Source organism: Lissotriton vulgaris, chromosome 1_1 (genome assembly GCF_964263255.1).
Source record: "Lissotriton vulgaris chromosome 1_1, aLisVul1.2, whole genome shotgun sequence".
Lineage (NCBI taxonomy): Eukaryota > Metazoa > Chordata > Amphibia > Caudata > Salamandridae > Lissotriton > Lissotriton vulgaris.
The window spans coordinates 1067197086-1067224170 of record NC_141685.1 but is presented as its reverse complement, the minus strand read 5'-3'; the positions used below and the strand labels follow the sequence as shown (position 1 = coordinate 1067224170).

The 27085-nt window shown below is 47.8% G+C and overlaps 1 protein-coding gene across 2 annotated transcripts in view; it reads right to left on the bottom strand.

Annotated features, from left to right (window-relative positions):
- The window catches only part of LOC147748563 (ras-related C3 botulinum toxin substrate 2-like), a 242582-nt gene that overhangs the window by 8110 nt on the left and 207387 nt on the right, over positions 1-27085 (bottom strand). The gene's annotated exons all lie outside the window — the stretch shown is intronic.

Genomic DNA, 27085 nt, shown 5'->3' with positions numbered 1-27085 from the left:
ATTCAGCGAGGTTGAAAGTCTCTATCACATTCAGTCTAGAGACATAGAACTGGTGTCTCTGCTGGGTGGAAGTCGGGTTTTGAGTATTCGGGTGAAATTCTATTCCCCTATCATAACAAATTTGATACTAGAACAGGCTGAAAATTTTCAACGTTTAGGTATTGATATTCTCCCTATCTCTACCCCAGGCAAGCCAAACTCTCTTAGTAAGCAGGGGTTGGGGGGTGGTGAGCACAACGGGGTAACCTCTCCTCTGAGAGACCTGAAAATTTGGGTTTCCAGGGGAAAACGTTCAGTATCCCACGTGAAGCCTCTTCCACTAATTGAGAGTTCCACACTCAATGATGACAATAATCGGTGGAATTGGCTCCATAGTGCATTATCAACAAAAACTAAGGATAACCCCAAATTGTTCCACCATCTTTAACCCAGCATTAAACATAATCTCCTGGAACGCGGCCGGATTCCACAGCAGCCCGGAGAAAATGGCCTTTTTATCTACTCTGGAGGCTGATATATTGTGCATTCAGGAAACATGGTGCATAGATAGGTTAACGCCTTTAAAAGATTTCTATGTTTTGGAAGTTCCGGCTGCGCCCTCTAAGAAAGGGCATGCTAGGGGGGGGCTCGCCTGTTTACTGTCAAATAAGTTTCAATGGAGATTTGCTCATTATATTGATCCCAGTAGACTTTTCCACACAATAACATTAGAAAATTTGTTCCATGATAATGTAAAATACCCCATGGTAATTTTTAATGTGTATATTCCGCCTGAGGAAGGTTTCAATGATAAATTGCAGCGGGTTCTCCAGTATATGGAAAAGATAAAAAATTCCCCTCCTTTTCCTGTAATTTTGCTTATTGGTGACTTGAATTGTAAAATTTCAAACGCTAGTCTAAAACTCTTCAGGGATAAAGTTAAGGAGGAAGTACATTGCATCCCCCAGACACTTTTCCCGGAAAACTTAAGGACAAATAAAAGGGGGAAGATCTTGTTAAAAGAACTAGCGATCGGGGATGGTATTATCTTAAATGGAAGATTTCCATCTGACGTCCCCGCAAATTATACCCACAAATCCCCCTTTGGGTCATCAATTTTGGACTATGCTATCGCCAGCTATGGTCTGTTTCCCCAGATTCTTGACTTAAAGATCATACCCACGACTCTGAGTGACCATAGTATATTGTTACTATCAGTTTCTTTAAACTCTCTGAATACGGCGTCCTGGTCGCTAAATGGCAAGGAGGTTACCTTCCACTCCACATCTGGAAGATGCTTCTGGAATAATGCTGCCATTAATGGGGTGCAGGATCTATTGGCCGATACCCTCAGGGAAATAGAAGAGTGGAACGGAAATGAAATAGTTTGTTTTGAGGAATTTATGTTAAAGATTTTATTGAATGCTAAAAAAACTGTCCCCCCTAGGAAAAAAGGAGAGGTAGTTCCTCTGCCTCTGCGTAATTTGAATAGGGAATTAAATAAACTAATACGTGCACAGTACGTTGAAAGGGTACTAGAACGTGGGAAAGATATCGCTAGGTTAAAAAGAAAGAGAAGCAGACTCAAGCTAAAAATTAAAAGGGACAGGGAGGATGAAGTATGGATTAAATTAAGGGAATCTGCTGCACATGGCAACATTAAAGATTTTTGGGCAATAATCGGGAAAGGATGTGGTACACGCCACTCCCCTACTCCCATATCTATACCAGAAGATCTTTGGTCCTCCCACATCCGAGAATTATATGCAGGGAACGGGACCACAGGTGTGGATAACTTAGTGTATGCTGCCCCGGATGACCTGGTTTTCTTTCCCTCTGAGAAGGAAATCGAGACGGCTATAAAAAATATGCGATCCTCTGGGGCCATGGGACCGGATGAGCTTCCGATGACGGTCCTAAAACAGGACCCCTTAAGTTGGAGCAAAATCTTGTACCCCTTGTTTAGGGCATGCCATCTTTCTAAATGTGTTCCTGCTTCGTGGAGAGGAAGCATTCTGGTCCCTATCTTCAAAAAGGGGGCAAGGGATAGCCCCAGTAATCATCGCTTGATTGCGCTCCTCGACTCCATCGGAAAGGTCTTTGCGAAATGTCTCCTTAGTTCTCTTTCTGATTGGGTCGAGGAGCGCAACATTCTGCCGCTGGAACAGACAGGTTTCCGAAGGGAGCATGGCACTCTGGATAACCTGACTGCCCTTCAGGTGATTACCGATAAATATGTCCAGGTGAGGGGGGGTGTTGTATACGCGGCCTTCATTGATTTCTCCACAGCGTTCGATAAAGTAGATCGTGGAACGCTGTGGAGAAAATTGGCGGCGCTGGGTGTCCCTACTCCCCTGTTGGAATTGGTGCGGGCTCTGCACACTGAGACCTGGTGCAGGGTCTTAATGGGGGGCGAAAGGGGGCTTTCGGCCAAAATACCATCTCAGAATGGCCTTAAACAAGGCTGCTTATTGGCACCCCTTCTGTTTTCCCTATATACAACTGACCTCCCTGCTGCTGTGTCTCACAGTGAGGGGATCGCGCCGTTGATAGGAGGGGCGCCAATATCCTGTCTGATGTATGCCGACGATGTGTTGTTGGTCGACTTAACTCCCATGGGTTTGGCAAATCGGCTTCAGGCCCTTCAGGACTTTGCCGGGGTGCATCATATGAAGATCAATATTAATAAAAGTAAAGTGATGTGTATTGCTGGTAGGAAGAAATGCCGTTCGACAAATTTTGGCTGGGCTATTGGAGGGCATAGATTGGAGGTCGTAACTTGTTATACCTTTTTAGGGAAAATATTCTCGGCCAATATGAGCGAGAATCTCCATATAGAGCACTGCTCTCGCAAAGCTCTTGCCCATGGCAATGGGCTAAAGTCCCTATACCTGGCAACGGGGAAAAGACATTTTTCTAGCCTTTTAGAAGTATTTAGAGCTAAAATCCCCGCAACCATCTTGTACGGTATAGAAATAAAAGAGATAAAATATTGGGACTTTTGCCACAAGACTGAGGGAAAACTCCTAAGATCCCTCTCGACTCTTAACAATGCCTGTCCACTGGCTGCCTGCAGGCTGGATTTTGGACTCAGGAGTGCCTGGGTTCAGGGGCTGTGCGCCCTAATAAGGTGGGTAGCCAGTCTGGCCAGAGCAAGAGAAGGAACCCTGCGAGTTTTACTCAAAAATGAACTTTTGGGCAATTTTAAGGAGTTCTCTAAACTCGTTAGTAATTTCAGAGGGGCTGTGAAAATCCTTAAACTGGATGAAAGCGCTCTTTTCTCCTATTCTCCCACGCAGTTAAAGCAGGTACTTAAGGAGGCTTCGTGGGAGTATTGTTTTTTTATCCGACAAAAAAACAAATGGAGATGAAAGGAATGTGGAGCCGCTCATCTCCTCCTATAGGTTGAAACAGCCTCAACCGTATGCTCTATGGAACTTACCACATGGGATACGTAGGTTTTGGTTTTTATTACGTTATGACTTAATCCCTCTTAACGTGTTGATGTCTAAATGGCATGGAACTTCACCTTTGTGCAATTTATGTAAAATGAATAACCAGGACTGTATGCATGTACTTTTGATTTGTCCTATGTTACGTAACTTGCGCGATCGATGGCTTAAAGTAATCTGTCTCCGTCTCAGCATTGTCACTTTACAAGATTTTCTTCATGCACTTTATTGCCCACCAAATGAAATGTTTTGTGCTTATGTTTTTAACTTTTTTAAAGGATTTTTAGCTATTTATTAATTTTGCTGGAAAACTGTGTCTGCCCGGCCTGGTTGGACTGATGGACTGCAGTGTAGCTATTACGGTTCGAATACTATGTTTTTATAATTCTTGTACCTTTGATGAGTGTGTTGCTTTGTTTGTATTTGTTTATGTGGCCCTCTTTGAGAGCCAAAACATAATAAATAAATTTAAAAAAAAAAAAAAAATTAAAAAAATTTATGAATAAATGTGTAAACTTATGTGAAATGTTTGGTATGAACAGAAAATAATATCTTTAAATAAAAATATATTTTTTGTAAACAATTGTACATTTAGTGTATAAATCCTTAATAATCATCAGCACTGATATTCAAGATTTTTTAATTAAGGCTAGCTAAAATTGATTGTGAATTTGTAAATCCGTATGCAACTTGAGATACGTCCGTTGGCTCACCCTGCGCCCCTCCCTTGAACCCCCCAGAGACCTAAGTCTCTTCTCTCAATATGTGAAAAGGGAATCCTTATTTTTGTTTACACAATACCCCTCCCTTTTCAGAAAAAGGGTTTCTCCTTCTTACTTGAAGTCACTAATAGCTCACCTTCCTGCCCAAGCTTCTACGTGGGGTACTAATCTTGACAAACAGATCTTGAAATTTACACGTTTGTCCTGTAAAATGGTGAGAGGCTTAAGCCATATGTAACAACATTTCTCCATATACCATAGTACTAAGGAGCAAGTTTTTTTTTTTTTTTTTTTTTTTTTTTTTTTTTTTTTTTGGCAGACCTTTATTGCACATCATGAATAAACACAGCGGAGCGCCTACAACCCACTGTCAGGGCCGGCCGCTATCAGTGCACCATACAGTCACAGTTGAACTCCATAATATAGTTCAGTGTTACAATCACAGCCCCAGATCGAGTTCCTGTAGGCACCAAATATGGTCCAAATGCAGCGTTCAAAGCACACATTGACGTCAGCCGTTAGCCCTCATGTGATCTCGGTCTCATTTTCCGATTATGTAGAACAGAGTCAATAAACTAACAACCTCAACTCCCCCCCACCCCCCCACTCCTGGTCTTAGTGAGCCACACTATGTGGACAGCTACAGCTCTCAAGGTTTAGCTGGTGCAGACCGCGGCCCAGAGGGCGAGGCCAACATAGAGATCGCAGTGCAGATCTCCCACCCTAGACTCAGAGCACAGCCGGGCGGCAGAGGCGGCCCGACCCATTCCATCCACCTTATCAAATGGCCAACACATCCAGAGCTCTATAGCGCAATCACCCTGCATAACGCAGTCATCCCCAACATTTACAAACAACGTTCAATCCGATACATGTTCATGATCCGGCAATCCAACAATCACACTCCTTTCGCTATCGGAGTCATCCAGAGATAAGACATACAGTGTGAATGGAGCCCATATGTCCCGCGGGCGAGACCTCTCCGGCAATCCCTCATAATAACAGTTCAGTTGGTCTCTGCAGTAAGCCATATCCTTCAGCCATAGTCGCAAGTCTGGTGCCCTCCTTCCCCCCCACCCCATAGCAACCCTCCTCTTGGCCAACTGGAGCGCCAGTACAACTAGTCGGCGTGATTGCGCTGCTACCGCAGAGGCTATACCCAACAGACAGAGCCGCACATCAAGTTTAATCTCAACGGAAGTCATGACCGTGAGGCACTCAGTCACCGCCTTCCAAAAATCATACACTCTCGGGCATCCCCAAGCAAGATGTATAAAGTCAGCATCCTCCGCGCCGCATCTCACGCAACGTGCCACAGTGCGAAGCCCATATCTCACTAATTGCATCGGTGTGTAGTACCATTGATGCAGGAATTTATAATGCAAGAGACGGAAGTTGCCATTTATCACATACCCTCCCGTCATCGTACAACTTTCAAGCCATTCGTCATCAGTGAGAGGGTCAGGAAGACTTCTATCCCATCGTGCTCTGGCCTGGTCCGCCCCCCCTCCTTCATCCTCCTGCGCAGCCTTGTATAATTTAGAGATCAATTTAGCCCTGTCCTTAGCTGCGTAGATCAATTGCAATGCCCCGAGCGCCGGAGGCTCCTCCGGGTATGTCGGATATAAATCCTTTATCGCCGCCCGCAGACGGGCATAGATAAAGGTAGGCATACACGTGTTAGTCAACCCAGCTGTCATATCCTGCAAGGAGAGAAACGACGCCCCAGGGAAGAGGTCCCCCATGGTTTGCAATCCAGCTTCCCTCAAGACATGCAACCCTCCGATCTCCCCAGTGACCGAGATATCTGAATGGTACAGTAATGGCATAGACGGAGCATACAGTGGCAGGCGGGCCGCCCTCCGACCAAGGTGTTCCCAAGCCGTCGCCGTAACCCTCACTGTGTCTATCTCTCCCTTCTCGAAAACCGAGTGTTTGTTAACAACCATGGCCCTCAGCGGATACGGCAGAACCGCACTCGCCTCAAGTGCCACGTGCGGGGTGTATGGTGGGGCATTCAACCAATAACTCATAAAATGCGCCTGTGCGCAGAGATAGTACAGCCTCATGTCCGGTAGGGCGAACCCTCCCAGCGCATACGGCTTGGTCAGTACCTCCCAAGTCACTCTCGGTTTCTTGCCAGCCCACGTGAGAGTTATCAGGAGCGATCTTATCCTTGCAAAGAAATGCGATTTTAGTAGAATAGGAATATTTATGAAAAGGTAGAGGAATTTTGGTAACACCACCATTTTTATTAAGGATATGCGGTCAGCTAGAGTTAACGGGAGTCGAGTCCAGCGCGCTACCTGATCCTCCAGTTTGGACACAGCAACACCGTAGTTGGCCCGGACCACCTCCTGACTGTCCCTGTGCACCCAGACCCCCAGATACCGAACGGACTCAGTTGCCCACTCCAGGGGGAATTCCAGCTGAGTCTGGCAGGTTGCCTCCGTGAGCGGCAGTATCACTGATTTGTCCCAATTTATAGTGAGACCAGAATGTCTACCAAACTTAATGAATTCGCGTAGGATGTTATTCAAGTGAAGAGCCGGCTCCCTGACATACAGGACCATGTCATCCGCGTACATTGACACCGCCAGTGCTCGTAGTGGGAATTTCAATGCAGCTTCAGCATACCGTTGGCGCAAGATACAGGCCAGTGGTTCCATCATGATGGCAAACAGTAATGGAGACAGAGGGCACCCCTGTCTCGTCCCCCTCCGTACCGGGAACGAGGAAGATACATGGCCATTGACCCTGACCCTTGCCATGGGCGCAGTATATAGGAGGGCGATGAGCGACGTGAAAAAGAAGGGTACCCCCATACGGTGCAGGATAGCCATCATGTACTTCCAGGCCACCGAATCGAAGGCCTTAGCCGCGTCCAGCATGACCGCAGCTGCAGGCAGTTCAGGTTTAAGCAGGTGCAGTACGGCGAAGAGCGTCCTTAAATTATGTGTAGTGGATCTGAGTGGAATGAAGCCCGATTGGTCCGGTAAGACCATTACAGGCAACAGCAACCGCAACCGCGTGGCCAGTATTTTCGCAATAATCTTCACATCGGTGTTCATAAGTGAAAGGGGGCGATATGAATCACACTGATTTGGCGGTTTACCCGGTTTAGGCAGGGCCACCAGCAGTGCCTCCCTCATGGTTGCCGGCAATTGTCCGCAGTCAAATGCTTCCTCCAACACCTGTGCTAGCTGCGGGATCAGTAAATCTGCATACGTTTTATAAAATTCGGAGGGCAAACCATCCGTACCAGCCGCTTTACCACTAGGTAGGGCCGCTATTGCATCTCTGAATTCTGCCTCAGTGACATGGTGCATAAGGAACTCTTGCTGCCCCCTAGAGAGCCATACCAAGGCTACATCCTCCAAATAGCGATTCACCTCTTCCTCATCTGCTGTGTCCCGTAGTGCATAGAGCTGCTCATAATGTTTGGCGAAGCAGGACAATACACCCTCCGTGCTAGTAACCACAGTCCCCTGATCCACAATCTCCTGCACCGTGCAGTGTCGTGCCCACGGTTCCCTGATCCGGTCTGCCAGGCCCTTGCCCGGTCTGCCCCCTTCGCCATAATACCTGGCCGTGGCTGTCTTAGAGAGGAATTTTACCTCCTGGTCCGCCAGATCGTTATATTCATTCACCTTCGTACGAATGTCAGCGAGGACCGTGCCCCCTGTCCCTTCCTCCAATCGCCTTTCCAGAACACGTAACTCTCTCTCTAATCGACTCATGGAGTCCCTAATGGACGTGAGCACCCCCGACCTCAACCCAATGCACGCTCCCCTCACCGTCACCTTGAAGGCCTCCCAAACAGTACCCATGCTGTCCACTGACCCCACATTATTAGTAAAAAACTCCTCTATGATCTGCCTCAGTCGCTCAGACAACACCTGATCCGTCAGCACCCCGGATGAAAGCCGCCAAGTGAAAGGAGCGGGAACCTGACACGGGAGCTGTAGCACTAACGTAACGGGCGCATGATCAGAGAGAGTGCGAGGCAGATGGTCAGCACTCACCACCCAACCACTGACATCTCGTGTCGTGAGCCAGTAGTCCAGCCGCGACCACGTATCGTGTGCTGAGGTGTAGCATGTGCCCTCCCGCCTACTCGGGTTTCGCAGTCTCCACACATCCAGCAGCCGCAACCCATCCATACCATCGCACACCGCATCCACCGCCTTCTTACGCACAGCAGTTCTATCCTGTTTCCTATCTAGCTCTGCATCCAGAGTAACGTTCCAATCCCCCCCACAAATGATAGCTGAAGGTGCAAGTGAATACAGCTTGTTCCAGAGAGTAACGTAAAACTCAGGGTCATCAACATTTGGTCCATAAACATTGAGCAGAGTTACCAGTGTGCCATATAATTTACCCTGCATTATGACGTATCTACCGTGCGGGTCAATGTCTTCATGCAACAGTACAAATGGAACATTTCTCTTTACCAGGATCATCACCCCTCTTGCATAGGAAGAATAGTTCGTGGCCAGCTTCACCCCCGCCCACTGTCTGCCCACCTTATCTGCCGCTTTCCCCTGAAGGTGCGTTTCCTGTAGGAATGCCACTTGCACCCCATGTCTATTCAGAAAGGTAAGCACCTGTCTGGTCTTTTGCGGCCTATTAAGTCCCCGCACATTCCACGTTATGCATTTAATCCTACCCCCCCTCTCCATTACACCAACCCCGCAATCCACCCTCAACATAATAGGCCCTCCCCGGCGACCATGCCCGAGTCCCACCCAGAGACATCAACAGCACAGAAAGGGAGTAAGACCGTTCGCTACAGCGATCCCTCCAGCACCAGCACACCCAAGCATAATCCAACATCAACGAAGAGCACACTTCCCTGACCAGGAATAAGAACAATCCCCCAACAGTCCCCGGAACCCCAACCCCCATCCCTCCACCCACTTCAGCGTGCCCCAAATGCCAAAGCAATCCCATTGTCCCCCCTACCCCAAACCCCAGTAACATCAACAACTGCGTGTGGGGATCTCCCGTCCTGGGGGGCGCAGTGGCACTCCACTCACGCCAGAGACGGACGAAAGCGTAGACCTGTTATCCAGAGCTACATCCCCGTACCTGCAAACCAATTCCGTTAACAGTACAGTATCAGACAATTGAATATCCCCCGGCACAATGTCAAAAGTGTTCCAGCCCAGGCCCTCAGTAACAAGTTCAGGACTCGCAGGCAAATGGGGGCACCACATGCGCATCGCAGCTCATGCACTCCACGCACCACCCCAGCGGGCCGCAGCCCGGCCTAGTCATGCTCACAGAGGAGAAGTGACCCACGACGGGCTAGTGCAGCGTAAACCACAGAGTCCCCATCAGGTAGCATGCTCCCCCATCCAGAATGTACGCAGTCACTGAGTAGATCAATGCAGGACCCGGGGGATCCAAAGACTCAGCAATTACAACCGCCCAAACGACAGTGGAGGCAGTATATCTCAGCGCCTCGCAGCATGGCCCCCTCCACAGGCAACTGCACAGTTTCAGATCAGGCGGCCTCCTCCTGCCCGCCATCTTCTCCGTCCCGAGGTTCCCTCGGCCCTTTAGCTCTCCTTTTCAGTTGCTTGGCATAGTCCATGGCCGCCTTCGGGGAGGAAAATATCTTGTTGTCCGCAGGGGGTCCGATCCGCAGGCGCGCCGGATAAAGCATGGCATACGCTATGTCCTCAGTTCGCAGCATCTGTTTCACCGCGGTAAATTCCTTGCGAGCCGTCTGCACCGCCATGGTGAAGTCGGGGTAGAACTCGAGCTTGTTGCCCTGGTATTCGATTGTCCCCCTGTCCCTTGCAAGCCGAAGGATGGTATCACGGTCTCTGTAGTTGAGAATCCTGGCTACTATCGGGCGCGGTGGTGCTCCAGGTGGAGGCCGCTTGGCTAGAGAGCGATGGGCTCGCTCCACTATAAAGACTTTGGACAGGTGATCAGCCCCGAAAATATCAATAAGCATACGTTCCATGAAGTCTTCCATGCGCCCCACATTTGTGGATTCCGGCAGGCCCGTGACCCTTACATTGTTCCTTCTGGACCTCCCTTCCAACTCCTCGTTCTTGGCCTGTATGACCGCCAAGACCCTCTCCATGCTGAACACTTTGGAAGAGACTGTGGCCAGACCATCTTCTGTGGCAGATACTCTCTGTTCTACCTCTCCCATGCGTTCATTTTGGCGGTCGAATTGCGCCGCCATGTGATCCAGGCGGTGGTTGACAGATTCCATGGTCCCTTCAATTGACTGCAAGGTCTTTTGCATGGCCATCAGGGTGGATTCCAGGTTAGGGGTGCCTCCCACAGCCCCCCCCTGATCATGGTCAGCAGGCGCTTGCGAGGATGTGTGCGCAGACTTTTTATTCGTGTCAAATGTTATTTTCGGCTGGTTTCTGTCCGGCCTGCCCATGGTGGCAGTTAGGTCAGCTCAAAAAGTGACGTCAGCAGAGACACAGCTATGTCCGGCTATGTGCAAAGGGCAGGTCCAGAGCACTAGCCAGCGCCACTTCCAGCCTCGCCCCGTGTACCCCAGGGAAGCGCAGGCAGTCCAAACGCCCGCCGTGGAGGGAACTAGAGGCACACTCCGACGCACTTTCAGGCACTCCGCGGCTTAACTGTCTGCGCCCAGCAGAGTCTCAAACGAAGTACAGCAGAGCCTCACCACCACTTGTGCTCGCTTTTCAGTTCTTTGCGTTGTTGTAGAAAGCCCCCCTGGGAGCCAAAGTCAGCCGACCAGGATCGCCTCTGCACTTAATGGCGGACGCACCGCAGGTCGCCGGTGTCTCGAGGTAGCCCAGGGTCCCAACTGCCCCGATATCACATGGGCCTCTCCGCCGCCACCGCCCGTGGCATCAAGCTCACACCCAGGGCCGCCTGCACGACAGCACCGCTCACCAGAGCACCTCCGCCCCTCCCCCGCCAGCCCTAGTTCGCGCGGCGCGGCCTAGTCATGCCCGGCGCCACCTCCGCAGCCCCGGGCTTGCGTACAGCCCCGCCCCACTCACCAGCGCCGACAGGCCGGGTCCGGTCCGCTCCGCAGCAGCTCCGGTGGGTCTCCGCCGCTCCGTTTCTTCACCGTCTCACCCCTGCAGGCTGCCGACTCCGCACCCCTGGGACAGCACGAGCAGCGGTATTCTCCAGCCGGGCAGCAGCGGGAGGCTCCCCCACGAGGTCGCTAGACCGCACCAGCGCGATCGCGGTGCAGGGCGACCCGGCTCACAGAGGCTTACACAGCCACAGCAGGCACCGGGAAAAGACGTCGCCGCCGACCCCCGATGTCAGTGGGGTGCTCTCGGCGTTTTTACAGGCTGCAGGCACGGGAATTTGAGGATAAATGAGCGAATTTTTTCAGGTCTGGACAGAGCCTCACGCAAGTGCGGCCATCTTGTCCGGCGCCCTCTAGCGCCCCCCCACTAAGGAGCAAGTTAACGGTGCCCAGGAGAGCGGAGTACCCCTATTACATTCCATGTATTTCGTTTGAAGTTCAGGATTTTGTGTTAAGGAGGTTTTAGTGACAATCCTTGCTCAGTCCTGGTTTTTAGATTTAATCGTTTACCTTTTCTTTTAATGGAATACTCTAACAAGCATTTACAATGCAACGGTCTCGCCTTTGCAAAAGTTAGAGCTATTGGCATTGTAAATGACAACATTTTTATTTATGTGTTGGCTTTGAAAACAGATAAATAAATGGCATTGTCATTTACAATGCCAATAGCCTAATCTCTCGCAAATGCGACACCTATTGCATTTGCACCCACACACACACACACACACACAGAGCCACACGCACACAGAGCCACACAAAACCGGGTCACAAGCAGGCAACAGAGGCACACCAAACCGGATCACAAACAGGCAACAGAGGCACACAAAACCGGATCACAAGCAGGCAACAGAGGCACACAAAACCCGATCACAAGCAGGCAACAGAGGCACACAAAACCCGATCACAAGCAGGCAACAGAGGCACACAAAACCGGATCACAAGCAGGCAACAGAGGCATGCAGCAGTGTCTCCTAAATCCTTCCCTTCCCTTGCCCAGCCTGATGGAAGTGCTTGTGAAAGTAGGTGATGATGTTCCTACTCTCTCGGAATTGAATTCACATTGCCAAAGCTCTGGAAGTCAAAATCTGCTTCTGTAGCTTTTCTGTCACATTTGGAGTAAAAGGCCCAAAGATTTGCAGGAATACCCCTGGGAAGTCTATGGAAGTCATAGCGAGGAGGAGAAAAGTTAAAGTGGGATGGCAGGAGACCTTTCTTAGTGAGGCCTGGAGAGTTGGCATGGCTGTTAGGCTAATAGATAGTATTTCTTGTTTCATGAGTGGAAGAATGCTGATGGAGGATGGGAGTGGGGGGGGGGGGTTGCAGTAGGATGTGATTCATCATTTTTATATTTTTGAGGGTGGATATCATTAATACTTCACAATGTGGAGTAGGCAGCAGGAGACATTTTTATAAGTATGGCTTCCCCACGATACCTCTTCTCAATCATTGGATGACCCCTGCTCAGAGGGTGAGGAAATGTAGGGGGTGGGGGGGGGGGGGAGTGAACGCCAGGCTTCGACCTAAAAAGCGAAGGACCATGGTGCCACCCCAGGTAATTAACAGTGGCTGGGATGAACTGAAGTGTCCCAACCATCACTGTTGTTCACGTCCGTTCTTTTCTAGGGCTGCCCTGGTGTCCTGCGCTACTCACGAAAGCCAGAGTAACCGGCAGTCACTTCTCCCGATGGCCATAAACTGAGCGTTTGTGGCTGTGCAATAATAATGATTGATTTTATGCTGCTACAGAATGGAAAACCCCTGTTGCACTAACTATGTTGATTCACGTTATTATTTCGGCAATTAATTCTTGGTAGGGAATGAACCTCGAGTGTATGTCGTTAAACGAGATTAAAATCGGATTACGGTAAAAGTTAATTAATGTGCATGCAAAAATGACTGAACATAGCTAAGAAATATTCACGATCCTGGGCTCGTGCAGGGACCGGAGGTCAGGACAATGTACGCTAAAGACGGAGACTTTTTAGGTAGGGTTCGGGGAGACCTACGCACGTGACGGACTGACCTCGGTGGCTCAGGTACCGGGAGACGCAGCAGCATTGAGACGTGTACAGCGGGGCCGGGACTGGACCCCAAGAGGCGGTTTCCGGACCGCAGGTGATGTGGGCTGACCGTAGCCAGAGACCAGTGACGGGGGCGGATTGACGAGATTGGTCCTGATGGCAACAGCCATAAATGGAAACAATGCGGCGCGTTAGTCGTCCTGTAAATCCTAAATAGGAGTTGTGGGGTAAGGTGGTGTCTTAATAACCCTGGGTGTGTTATTTCATGACCTGGGGGCGCGAGATCTCGCCCACAGTCGGCGAGGGAGGGCTGTAAAGATGGTACAGTTCATGGTGCAGACTTCGGTGTGTGTGTGTGGGTGGGGGGGCAGAAGAGACAGACCTGGAGGCCGCTCTCTCAGCATGGCTAGGATGAGCAGCACTCACCGTCCGACAGGAGCCAGTCGGCAGCATTGTATTGCTGTGGCTAAGAGATGACAGCAGCTCCAGGCATTTACGGATGACAACCACGGGCAAATAGCAAGGATTTGTTTTTCATAAGTGTCTAAAACCGCGCCGCGGCCATCTCTGCGCATGCGCATTGAAAATCATAGGTGTTAATAATATTACCCAGAGTAAGGTACCTCACAGTCTCCCAAGTTTGGAAGCCAGGACTGGTCATCAGACATCCGTCTCTGAACTCACTGAGCCGTGTCACCGAGATGATGCCAGAGGCGTCTGCTGTTTGCCCAGCCGATGACTGCTTCCCCGTAAACATCAAATATTACCAGAGCGTATTCCGTATCACAACTTACACGGGGGGGAGGGGGCAGCCTGCGCGCTCTCCTACACCGGGGCAGGGAGACTTCCCTACTTCACACTCCTCCTACTCGCTGTCCTCCTCCTCCCTCCCCTAAATGCCCCCCGGCAGACTCCCGTGGGATTCAGGGCACTTCACCGGGTTACTCCGGAACTGCTGGCTCAGTCTTGCGTGGACCATCCCTGTGCGTTAACGGGTGACTTAGAGGAGGATGTGGAGCGAGTGCAGGCCTGGCTTTCAGAGAGACTTAATGATCTTGCTCCTCTGAGACCCCTCCGCAAACCTGAAAAAGGTGCATCTGCCCCTTGGTTTACGGCAGCATTGGCGGCTTCACGTCGGCAATGCAAGGTAGCGGAAAGAGCATGGCGCGTGAATTACGACGCAACGGCGAAACACGCCTACAGGTCTTTGGCGAAAGCCTATCATCGGAACATCCTCTCGGAGAAGAAGGCTTATTTCGCGAGAAAAATTGAAGCTGCCTCCAATTCCTGTAAGGAGCTTTTCGCCATTGTGCGGGAGTTTACAACCCCACGCGAGGCACCAACTCAGGCCCCCCCTCCTGCGCCGTGGGTCAGGGCGATTGCGGACTTTTTCACATCTAAGATCCAACGGATCCAGGACTCCTTCCCTGTGCTGGAGCCTGAGATACCCGATCGGGTGGAGAATACCGCCGTTACCCTGCCTAACGCAGGCGTGGCCCTGGCAGCTTTCCCGCCTCTCTCGATGACCGCGTCATTTGACCTGATGGCTGGGCTTAAATCCGGCTCCCCTCGGGATGCCTGCCCCGCAAAATTTCTGGCTAAAATGGCAGCTGTCATTAATCCACTTGTGAACCCCCAGTTGAATTGTTCTCTTGCACAGGGTGTGGTTCCCCAGGCCTGGAAGCAGGCAATGATTATTCCCCTGCTCAAAAAGCCTGGTCTGGATGTGGAGGTGTTGGCGAATTATAGACCTATCTCGCTCCTGCCGGCCTTCGCGAAGGTCATTGAAAAGCATGTGCATAAGGTGCTTGCCGATTACTTGGAGTCCCACGACCTACTGCACCCCACCCAGTCAGGTTTCCGCGCCAATCTTAGCACCGAAACAGCTCTCCTGGAAGTCTCGGAGGCGATAAAGGAGGTGCTGGATTCGGGCGGGAGAGCGATGCTGGTGATGTTAGATCTGTCGGCTGCCTTTGACACCGTCCCCCATGAGGGTCTTCTTGAAAGACTCTCAGAGATCGGTTTCCGGGGGACGGTGCTCCAGTGGTTTCGATCTTTTCTGGCAGGCCGTCGACAAACGGTCTGGGCCTCTGCTTGCTCCGCCGAGATGTCGCCATTGGGTGTCGGAGTTCCTCAGGGCTCAGTACTGAGCCCAACTCTATTTAACATCTTCATGACCCCTCTGGCGGCACTGGCGGAGTCTTTCGGGGCTCAGATCGTTTCCTATGCAGATGACACCCAGCTCCTCTTCACCTGTGAGAAGGGTGCGGACTTCGATGGAGGTAGGATCCAGGGTTGCCTTGAGGCTGTGTTTCAGTGGTTCCAACATAACAGCCTCAAGTGCAACTCGGATAAATCCGAGGTCCTCTTTTTTGGGTGCAGTTCGGACCCGGACTGGAAAGTGTGGTGGCCTGAGAACATGTTTCCACCAGCAGGTTCGTCCCAGGTGGCAAAAAACCTTGGGATTAAGATCGACAATGGCCTTACACTACGCTCACAGGTAATCGGTCTCACTGGCACCTGCTTTGGCCTGCTCCGGATGCTACGCAAGTTTCTTCCCCTGTTATCGGAGGAACACAGGAAGATCACGGTGCAGGCGATTATAGGTTCGAGAATTGACTATTCCAACGTCCTCTATCTCGGCCTGCCAGAATACCTGCTCCAACGGTTACAGGTTGTCCAGAACTCGGCAGCACGCGCCATCTATGGACTTTCTCGGCGTGCTAGAGCCTCGGGTCTCCTGGAGGCTCTACACTGGCTTCCTGTCCGGAAGCGGATAATTTTCAAGACTCTTACTCTGGCATACAAAGCCTTGCACACCTCCGGAGCAAAATACCTTCAGAAAAGGCTGACATTTTACCACCCTGCTAGGCCGCTCAGGTCAGGAGCCTTGTTTCTTGCTATGGTTCCTCGTGTCAAGAGAGCCCGCATCGGAGGCCGCTCTTTTAAATTACTAGCGCCTCAGTTGTGGAATAAACTGCCTGTGTCCCTGCGCAGCTCACCTAACCTGTTGGCTTTTAGGAAGGGGCTCAAAACTTGGCTTTTTACCTCTTAGTTCCCGGCCCTATTAGGTTTCCTTCTCCCTGTTTTTATTTACTTTCCTTGTTGTGTTATGAGATTGTGTGCAATTCAAAGCGTCGGGACACTCTTCTGAGTAGCCGTACGCTATATAAAAACCCCGGATAACATAACATAACATAACATAACATAACATAACTCTCACACTCAGCGGCTCCCCGACGCCATCTTGGAACTGGCGTGAGGGAGGCTACAGCACAATGAGCCAGGGACTCTAGCCAAACCAACGGGCGCAGCGGAGAGAGGGGGATCCAGCAGTTCCCAGCGCAAAATAAATAAATAATTCTGTCTCGATGTCCTCGCATGGTCCTGGAACAGACGTCACAGAAGAAGCAGCACAGGCCATGCGAGGTGGGGAGCTAACTGTGGGAGCTAGAAGAGAGAGGTTCCCTCTGCGCCTCACTCCCCTACTCTTCGGCTAATTGTTTCTTTTACGGATCTCTCCACAGCCTATCTCGTCATTAAAAAAGCGGCAGGGGAGGTGCGGAGCTGCGGGGGAGAGCGGACACGTCCATCCCGGCACAGACACGTAAGGAATGACAAAAACATGACTTGCAAAAAAAAAAAAAAAAAACACCGCCCACCGCTGGATGACGTTCAAAAAGGGGCGGAGCTATTAAAAAAAACAGCGGAACGCCCACGAATCTGCTCCGAGATTTATTGACATATCTCTCTTCCAATGGCTAGCCTCCATTTATGGAGCTAGCCAATGGAAGAGAGAGGGGGTTAAAGCCCCATACTGAAGAACAAAAAGTTTCACCTGCGCGGCAAAACCTTACAAAAGAGAACACTTCTAAAGGACTCGTTTTGCTTTATATTTGCATGTTCCTATAGTACTTTTTTATCTTGCACTTTGACCATAGCTTTTTGCTCCTTTGCATCGTATTGTGTACTGTATTTCTTATAACGTCTTAGCACCTTGCATTTTTGATCCTAGCACATTGCCCTTTTGTACCTGCCACTTTATAATGAAACTGTCTGTGTATTGTATTATAGATCAGACTAGTTTATATATTCTATTTTATTTATTTATTTTATTTATAAAGTTACTCAAATATTGCGTGGGAAGTCACCATGATCAAACGTAAGATTCAAAAAGCTATAAACGATAATCCATGCACCACTATTGACTAATTTTTAGTTTAGGCAGTTAGTGCAATCACTGATGACATTGACAGGTTAGAACGCCGTCTATTCTTTGGCCCTGGCTTGATGGTAGGGGAACAGATAGGCAACAGTAGCAGATTCTTACAGGGAGGGTTTACGCAATCTGCAGAAGCTGCACCTATTGTGCCCCATGGAACACCTAGACCCCTGAAAATGCATTAGAATTTGAACACGACTTGCTCATTCAACCTGATTCTCTCCCCCTGTATTCATCTGACAGATCGCCATGCCCGAAGAGGAAGAGAGGGTGCAAGAAGAGACAACGGTGGTGGGCAATTCCAAAGGAAAGAAAGGCCCTATGCAGACCCCTAAAGAGCCTATATGTGATACCTTAGATGGCGAAAGTACCACTGCTAAGCTAGCTCACAAACAACACTAATCATAGTGACAATTTTATCTAAGGTTGAGGAGCTGCTTAGGCCGGTCCATGAGAAAATTGATGAACTGTCTAGCGAGGTGACCAAGATCTGCGGCCTACTGGGGGCGTGGCTTGGACGCCGATGTAGGCGGCAGCGGACTTCAGAGCTCCTCCGCATCTGCCCTGCTCAAGCAATTATCCTGACTTTGATTCCGGTTCCCCGACCCCGGAATGCGCACCTAAAAGCCTTGTGCCCTACCTGGCAGGGAAAAAGTGAGGCGCCGGGAACCCCACGCGGCGTGGGAACACTTTTTACCGCGCTCAGTGCAGCTTGAGCCTCTCCACCACAAAATGGCGGCTCTAGCACGGGAGAGGAGCGCCTGACCGAGGCTCCCCCTTTGCACAGAGACGACTTCTGAGGATCAGCTCAGCGAGCGGTGGGCACTGGACCCTTGCCCAAACAGGCCTGCAAAGTGGGGGGCAGACAGCGTTGGCAGGCGAGTCCCCACGAGCGACCAGGCGGAAGGTTGCCTGACTTTAAAATGGCGGCGCCCGCGCTGTACCTCGAGGCACATTGTAGCAGTGCTTAAGAGACAAAGTATTTGCCTGGAGGGGAGATAATTCTACAGTTTTGCGGAGGCAAGGGTGCTCATCTTGACACGGAGGGAGAGAGACGGCCGCTGACGCTGGCGCTACTCTACTGCCTGCGAGCTTGCCCAGGGGCCCTGCTTGGGCACGTGGAGACGATCTGGATCGTGGAGCCTGCAGGCGCTGGACTATTAAGTGCCCACTAAGACCCCCTAGAGTTGCGGGGGAGAGAGGCGATTAGAGGTGCTGGGCTGAGGAGGCTCCTTGCCTTGCCTTGCCTTGCTGGAGCGAGTTGGGTCCCCGGGCGGCTGAGCCTACAGATCAGCGAGAGACCCCCGTCGGGGCTTCCTGACAGGCGGTGGCCGGACCCACATATACAACAAGGAAGCGCGGAACGCTGGTTCTACAGTTCACCAGGCATAGGAGCCTTACTGTTGGAAAGGGGCTTCTGCACTGCATGCGCTGACTACTACACAAGAGACTCTGAAAGGGTAATCATACCGCTTTGACCGAGTTGACAAAGAGGCCCTAGGACGCAGTGAGTGGGGAGGGGCTGAGAGGCCGGACATTTACTAAATTCATCCACGATGGGCAGGGTGACCAAAAAGAAAGATTTTGAAGCGCTGCGGCTAGATGACCCGGGTCACGCCATGAAAGACGAGGAATCGGCGTCTGGGAATAGAGCTTCCACGCAACCACGGGACCCTTCCTTAGGCGACATCATGCAGGCTATCATGGCCTCGAGAGAGGCCTTGGAGAAACGAATGGACTTCATAGGATCTGACCTCTCCCTACTGAAAGATGACCACCGGAAACTTAGGGAGAGAGTGGCGTCTCATGAGATGACCATGAAAGACATTCCGGACACGCATAGGAGAGTATGGCTCCTATTAGGCCCAATAGGACACAAATTAAATGGGTTGGTGTGGAACCGGCAAATGTTTTACATGAAATTGTTCCTAAATGTGATACAGAGATTTCTTATTGCCTCAACGAGGATGTTAATTTCTCCCTGCTGTTAGCCAACAGGCCCTAAGCCAACTTAAACAAGCTTCGGGTAGCAAACCTGGAAATACTGAGATTATTATAAAAACGTATTTCTTAATTATAAATTGGCCCTTAAGGCAAGGAGAAACAAGCTTCAAGAGTTAGCGTGGGACAAGTTACCCATGGCAGCGGATACAGCGAATAGCAAGTTATTTTGGGAAACTGTTAACTCGCCGTTTCTAAAGAGTAATTAATTCCCAGAATTAATCTCTCATGTCAATTGTGACGGCTGGGTGAGACACTTTTCTAGTATTTTTAATCCATCTGATTCCGATGTATCTAGGTGGCTAAGTATAGTAGGAAGTAGGTGCCTGTGATGCCCCTAGATATTACCATTGACGAAGTTCATGACAGATTGACTGGTAGTAGGGGTGGTAAAGCACCAGTTCCCGATGGGGTCCCTATTGATGTTTATAAAACCGAAAAAGATCTATGGAGTCCTATTTTAACAAGAGTTTTTGACTTAGCAGTGACAGAGTATATACCGCCGTCATGGGGTCAATCGGTAATAATCCCTATTTTAAAAAAAGGCATTAAATGTGAAGCTAAAAATTATCGCCCCATTTTGCTTCTGGATCCATCAGTTAAAGTGATGAGCAGAATACTATTGTTGAGACTTGAAATTGGGCAACTGAAAATGAGATACTCTCACCAGTTCAATTTAGTTTCAGAAAAGGGCTGGGAACCTTCGAGCAATGCATTAACTTAGAACTCTTGATAGGCAAATATACGCATGCTAAACAGGGAAGATTATACCTGTGTTTTTCAGATCTTAGCAGTGCGTTTGACCTTGTTGACCAGCAAGACTCACGGAAGCACTGACAGTAAAGATACAAATAAGTGAGGCAAAATTGAAAAGCACAGTTCCATTTCCGTCGAAAAGAAAAGACTGGAGGAGATTAACCGTGAGAGGAATGAGACAAAAGAATACATAACACAGAATAAAATACAAAAGCTAGGTAAGGATTTGAAACGTTTTTCAATGGAGAAAATGCATCCCTATACCAAGGATGATTACAAGGTACCGGATCAGACAACTGATAATGACACTAGTGGAGGCAACTCCACCGACAATTCAGATTGGAGCAGTGATGAGACAATATACCCAGGTAGGAACAGGGGACAGAACAGGCGCCAGCAACGCAGAAGACCCATCACATGGTGCACCCCACAGTATGAAGATCAATCACCTCCCCTTTTCCAACCATTTACACCAAACTATCATGGATGGATGAACCCCTACATTCAAGGACCAGCCCCAATGGGACCATTGATAGGACCCTTCATGCAAAGACCGCCTTTTTTAGGGAGAGGCCAACCCAACCCAAGGGCAAGAAAAAAAGGAGTCCCATAGATGGACCATGAACAACAGGTCCTAACCAGGAGTATGTTGAGGGACAAACCAGGACCAAGCACAACACACTTGTAATGAATGTAATGAATCTGACAGACATTGCCATAAAGGAGGACCAAGAGAACCTCGTGAACAAAGGATTAGGCTACGTGCCCACACCACCACTTGATGTTTTCAAGCTGCAATGCGAAATGGCTGAGTTTTGCAGAAAGCACTATGGAAGGTGATACCACACTACGATTCAAGTCCACCTTTTGTCCCCCAAACCACCAGATACCAATTGAGATCCAAGCTTTTGAACAAGCTGTCATGAAGGAAGTGGAGAAGATCAAAAAACAGACTGGAAAACCATTCATGAACATTACAAGATCAGAACAAAAGGCACTAGACAAACTCCGGCAAAATGGTGACCTTATAATTAAACCTTCAGATAAAGGTGGAGGCATTGTCATATTGAACAGAGAAGGATATGACCAACAATGTCTCGAACTCCTCTCGGATAACAAATTCTACAAGGTGATCACAACAGACCTGACAAAGAGACTAGAGAGAACCATAGAAATAAAGGTGGAAGAAGCAGAGCTGAATAGATGGATCTCAAGAAATGAAGCAGATTTTCTAAAAACTGGATCACCCAAAGTACCCTACTTCTATTCACTTCCCAAAATTCACAAGGAGAGAAGACCACCACCAGGACGTTCTATAGTCTCAGGTATCGGTTCAGTTCTAGCACCACTTTCACAATTTGCTGACCAGTACCTGAGATCCATGGTACAAAAAATACTGACATACCTAAAGGACACTCAAGACCTTCTGACCCTCTTGCAGGAACAGACCTTTGCAGACAACACAATGCTCCTAGTCGGAATAGCTGTGGAGAGTCTTTGTATAAGTCTACCTCACAGAAAACCTTGGAAACCCTGGAGGAACTACTCTTTAATGAAAAATGGGACTTCGAAACACCAAGACACTTCATTCTTGAATGCTGCAGATTAGCCCTTACAGAGAACAATTTTAAATATAGTGGAACTATGTACCAACAATGCCACAGAACATCAATGGGCAGCACATTCGCTCCCAGCGTAGCAGGGCTCTACGTGAGCACTTTTAAGAATACCTTCATACAAAATGACAGCAACCCATTTCTCTCCAAGATTCGATTATGGAAATGTTATATAGACGATGTCATCGTGATCTGGAAAGACACTCAAGAAAGTCTAAAAGGTTTCCACGACTAGATCAATACACAAGACCAGTGTCTAAAATTCACCTATACAGCAGACAAGAAGAAACTTGACTTCCTAGATCTAACCATCTATATTGAAACCAACCCAATCAAAACCAGGCATTCTTCAAACCAACTTCCAAGAACATTATGCTCTCTTACAAAAGCTTCCATCCTTGCCCCCTCAGGGATAACCTACTGTATAGCCAGTTCCTGCACCTTAAGCGTAACTGCAGTGAACTTGAGGAGTGCTAGATCCAAGCAGAAGACTTCTGTGAGAAGCTATCTAAACGGGATTACCCAGCAAAAATGATGAAGAAATGTAAGAAGAGGGCTAAAAAACAACCCAGAGAGAACCTGTTAGAAATAGTACCTAGGGAAACCGCACAAGACGTTCTGACCTGTGTTACCATGTACAGCATAGCTAGCAATGCAGTCAAGAAGATTGAAAATAAGAATTGGTGAATACTTACATCAGGCTCACTTAAATGGCCCACACCAAGGTCGCTAACAGGAAAACTAAAAACTTCAAAGACATCCTAGTCCACACAAGATTACCAGGACAGACAAGGAATGAAACAACTACCACATTGTGGAACATGCCCCCTGTAACTGGACATTACCCTTGTGGTTCATTCTCAGTATACAAACTGACCACAACCACTAAGACCATCCAACTGATGCCAGAACTCAAGTGGACCATTAGGGACCACACAAACTATAATTCAACACATGTGATCTATATGGTCACGTGTCTTTGCAATAGATCACATGTCCTTGCAATTTAAGGTACATTGGAATGACCTGCGTAAGGTAAAGCAAAGAATCTGTGACCACAGAAGCAACGTGAAGTGTAAGAGAGGAACAACCAAGATGAGTAATCACTACATAGAATCACAACGTACTGTTAATGATTTAAACTGGGTGGTCCTTGGGACCCTTGATAAAAAGAATCAGGATGCTGAAAGAGTACTCTTCGAGAAGGAACAAAGATGAGTACACCGCCTTAAGACAAATGCCACAGGATTGAATGACAATATCACCTGGCTGAGCCTGACATGATCTACAACGTATCTAGCCAACAGTTAGTAACCCCTATTAAGATGATCTTTATGTATCACCTGCAAGGATTCATACTCTGAGACAACATGCCCATATGAAAGGTGACCCTAAATGAAAGACACATGACTCATTAGGTAAATAAGACGACCAAACAGTGGTTTTGGAATACCAAATGATAACACACACCGTCATTACCAAGCGTACATTCTGCCACTTCTACTGAGGACAATCATCAAGTGGCTTTGAAACGAAAATAAGGAACTGAATCACGACCAAACACAATGCCACCATGGCTGAGAACGATCCTTATGTGACACAAACATGAAAATAAAGACTTGTTTCATCATTGTGAACCAGACATAACGCCACGTCTCCCACTAATGCAACAAACCTAAGAAACCCCGCCTAAATGTATATTAGCACAATGTCTATATCATCACCGTAATGTGACTGAACATTATATCATTTATGTTTCAATCTTCGTTTTTTTTTCTCCAATTACATATCTGCACCATGGTAAACTCCTCACCAGGTAGACATGCATACGCCATATTCTATCTACCATGGCCGTTAAGAAAACAATACTGAAAGGCTCTCAGTGCCACCCAGGGCACTGCAGTGAGAGCGAGCACAAGTCGTAATTGCCTACCACTCCAGGTACTATGAGGAATTAACACGGAGAAAGTCATTTGTCTTCAATCGACATGTATCGTATTACCCTCCTTTTTACTCTGGTTACTCTTCAGCCTCTTATTTCCCCACTCTCTCAGCAGGCTAATTTACCTGCCGGCGCCCGAGGAAGCCCACAATTCGGGAATCCAAGGTATGCGAAGTATGCTCTTAAACGCTCGCATTCACCCTCAATGCGCGCTCAAATTTAGAATAAGTTCAACTCTGTGGCACGATAACTAAACCTACTTAGTGTCCCTATAATCAAACTGTGCAGCACTTATCTTCTTTTTTGGTTTTCTATCATCGGAATATATGCGCGTTAATCCTTTGAATACACATGCTCTTCACATTTGCATCCCACAAACTAACTGTTTGATTATTGATACATAGAGGGACATGCCTGCTTTCTTAATCCATGCGTGTTACCACATAATAATTTATAGATCCAGGACGTAATAGTACTCGAGCCGCCCACACATCAGCATTGCTCTTTACAATTGAGGAGTACAACCTGGTAGGTAAACGCACGAATACCTACGCACTTCACCACCACATTTAACAACTCAGAACCAACGCGTTTCTTTATTAATGCATTCGATTGTTATATGTGAACCCACAGCTTGGTTTACTCGCTTGGTTACTTTCTAACAACTAGTTGACACACTTATGCAGAGTACACAAATTCCCCACTAATCACTCTCTCTAACTACTCTGTACTATGCAGGGTTGTGAACTTCATAACATTCTCTGCATTATACAAACATTTACGGATTAAAGAATTGCCATTTTCTTATTTGCATCTTGCTCATGACCTTTTTTAAAGATAAGTGTTTTTTAAATATAAGTGTTTTTTAAAAAAAAGTTAATTAGCACACACTATTATGAGAGTTGTATGTACAGCACCACCACAAACCTTTTCTCTCCTTTTGTTTCTTTCCTATAACAGCTCTGGGTACCCACTGACCCATGACTCATTATTAAGTGAGATAAAACATACTCACCTTGGCTGTGATCCTACTCAGCCTCAACCCTGTTTACTCTAGGTCCTGAAGAAGGCGCCCGACCTGCTCGGGCATTTTATGGGACTGAAACATGTTGACTGCTTACATGGACGTTTGAGTGCATAAGACTAGTAACTTGTCTACTCACTCGCAACACTGTTTTTAATTTTCCTTAGATTCCAAACTGAATAAAGTTACAGTTGAGGCAATGCAAGGAACTTTTAATTCATCTCACGTGAGCACCTCCACTTTTTGTCACTGATCACTACTGCTATAACCAGTGGTTTTCCCCCAGGTGGAGGATAGCATATCAAAGAAACCCAATGATGATGCTGTCACGTTTTTAATAAGGCGGAGAATTAAGATATACCGCCTGACGGCCTATGTACGTGAATGAGTGTTTTTTAAGAAAAAACAGCAAGAATACCTAACCCTGGTTACACAGGTACAAGTGATCCATCCACCATTGATATTTGTTGACTACAAGGAAGCCGAATGGATCACAGCTTCTTTTACCTCCCCCCTCTATGATTTTGATACATTCTATTTTGTGGCCAACCTTGCTCAATTTAGGGGCCCTTAACAAATAATTTTCTTCCTAGCAAGGCTGTATGAGGAACTTTCTTGCAAGGTATGATATGGACAGCGTGGGGAGTGTACACCACACTTTGAGGTTAAAAGAGGTATTCGCCAGGGCTGCGTCTTGGCACCATTACTTTTTTTCTCTTTTTATAAATAGAGTTGACAAAGCCCTTAGGTCGGTACACGCAGATGCACAACAAATTGCTGGCAACCCCGTCTTACTTTATGCAGACGATACGGTGCTGCTCTCTAGAAGCCCAGTTGGTTTACAATGTCTAATGGATAATTTTAACCTTTTTATCAATAACAGGAAATTATTAACTAACAAGGCCAAAACGTTTGTCATGGCCCGTGGTCAGAAAACCAAGAAATACAAAAATGTTTACACAGAGAATTCCCCAGTGGAATCTGTTAATACCTTTTGTTACTTGGGAGTAACTTACTCAGGAAATGGAAATTGGATGCACAAACTTGTTAATGTTCGCTCTAAGGTGGTCAAGAATACCCACTGGATTATTAGAATTCATCCAGACTAGGCAATCGTCGTATTAAGGGTATGGTAGACATATATAATGCTAGATCTGTTGCCACAGCCCTTTATAGTGCTGGGGTTTGGGGCCACAATCATAACCAGATACTACAGCACGAAGAAAATTATTTTTTTAAAAGCCTTTTCTGCCTACCCCCCTCAGCATCTACCAAAATGATACATCGTAAAGTAGGCATTAACTACCTATCGAACCAGATTGCTGTGCAGCCATTATTGCTATCGAGATCCAATTGGGCTAACAAGGAGACTACATTTACTCAAACCATCATTAAAGATTGCTTACTTTTGGATAAAAATTCTAGTATCCCCTGACTCAAATATATTCGCGATTTGTTTAGTAATTTATTTACTCTTCAGATACAGGGAGACCCAGGCTGTGTGAAAATCATAGCCAAACAGGAGATCAAGGATAACTTTTTAGCTCATCAAATAGAGACTCGTAGGAGAGAGGTAGGGAAGCAAACCACCCTTGTATTTTACCAACAGTTTGAGGTCAGAGCGGGATTTCAAGATTACCTATCAGTAGTGACTAGGCCCTCACACCGCTTTGTTCTGACCCGTTTGAGATTAGGATAGTACATTACCTAGTTGCCTTTCCTACTATAAAAATGTGTCAGTCGACCCCAAGATCCTGTGTTAGGCTATCAAAACAAAGCACCATACATTGTATGCTCTTCTGTAAGTTTTATTCGTTTTAAGACGTTTTTATTTGAAACCCTCTTTTTAAAATTCAATGTTAGAATAATCCACGCTGCTATGAACTTATTGGTTACTCTTGATGATCCTGGAATATGTTATGTTGCTTCTTTTCTTAAAAAGGCAATTGCTTCTAGGAAATGTATCATGCTTGATAAATAATTGGACTGTTTTATGCATTGGAATGTTTTTACACGTGTTTCAAATCTTTTTTCTGCTTTTATGTTTGTTGTACATACCGAATAAAGGTCTTTTGAATTAAATTGAATAACAGATCACAATTTGGAAGGGGTGTGCTTAAGGTATGCCTTGCAATTTGTGATTTGCACTGCAATGCATCAATGGTTTGCAACTGACATTTTTATCTCAAATCATTGAAAAGTTAGCAACTTGTCAAATGAGGTGTTAACTAATTGGCAAATGGGAAAGTGTCCCAAATGGTAAAAAAGAGTTTGCCGGAGAGTAGATAGTAGTCCTATGGAC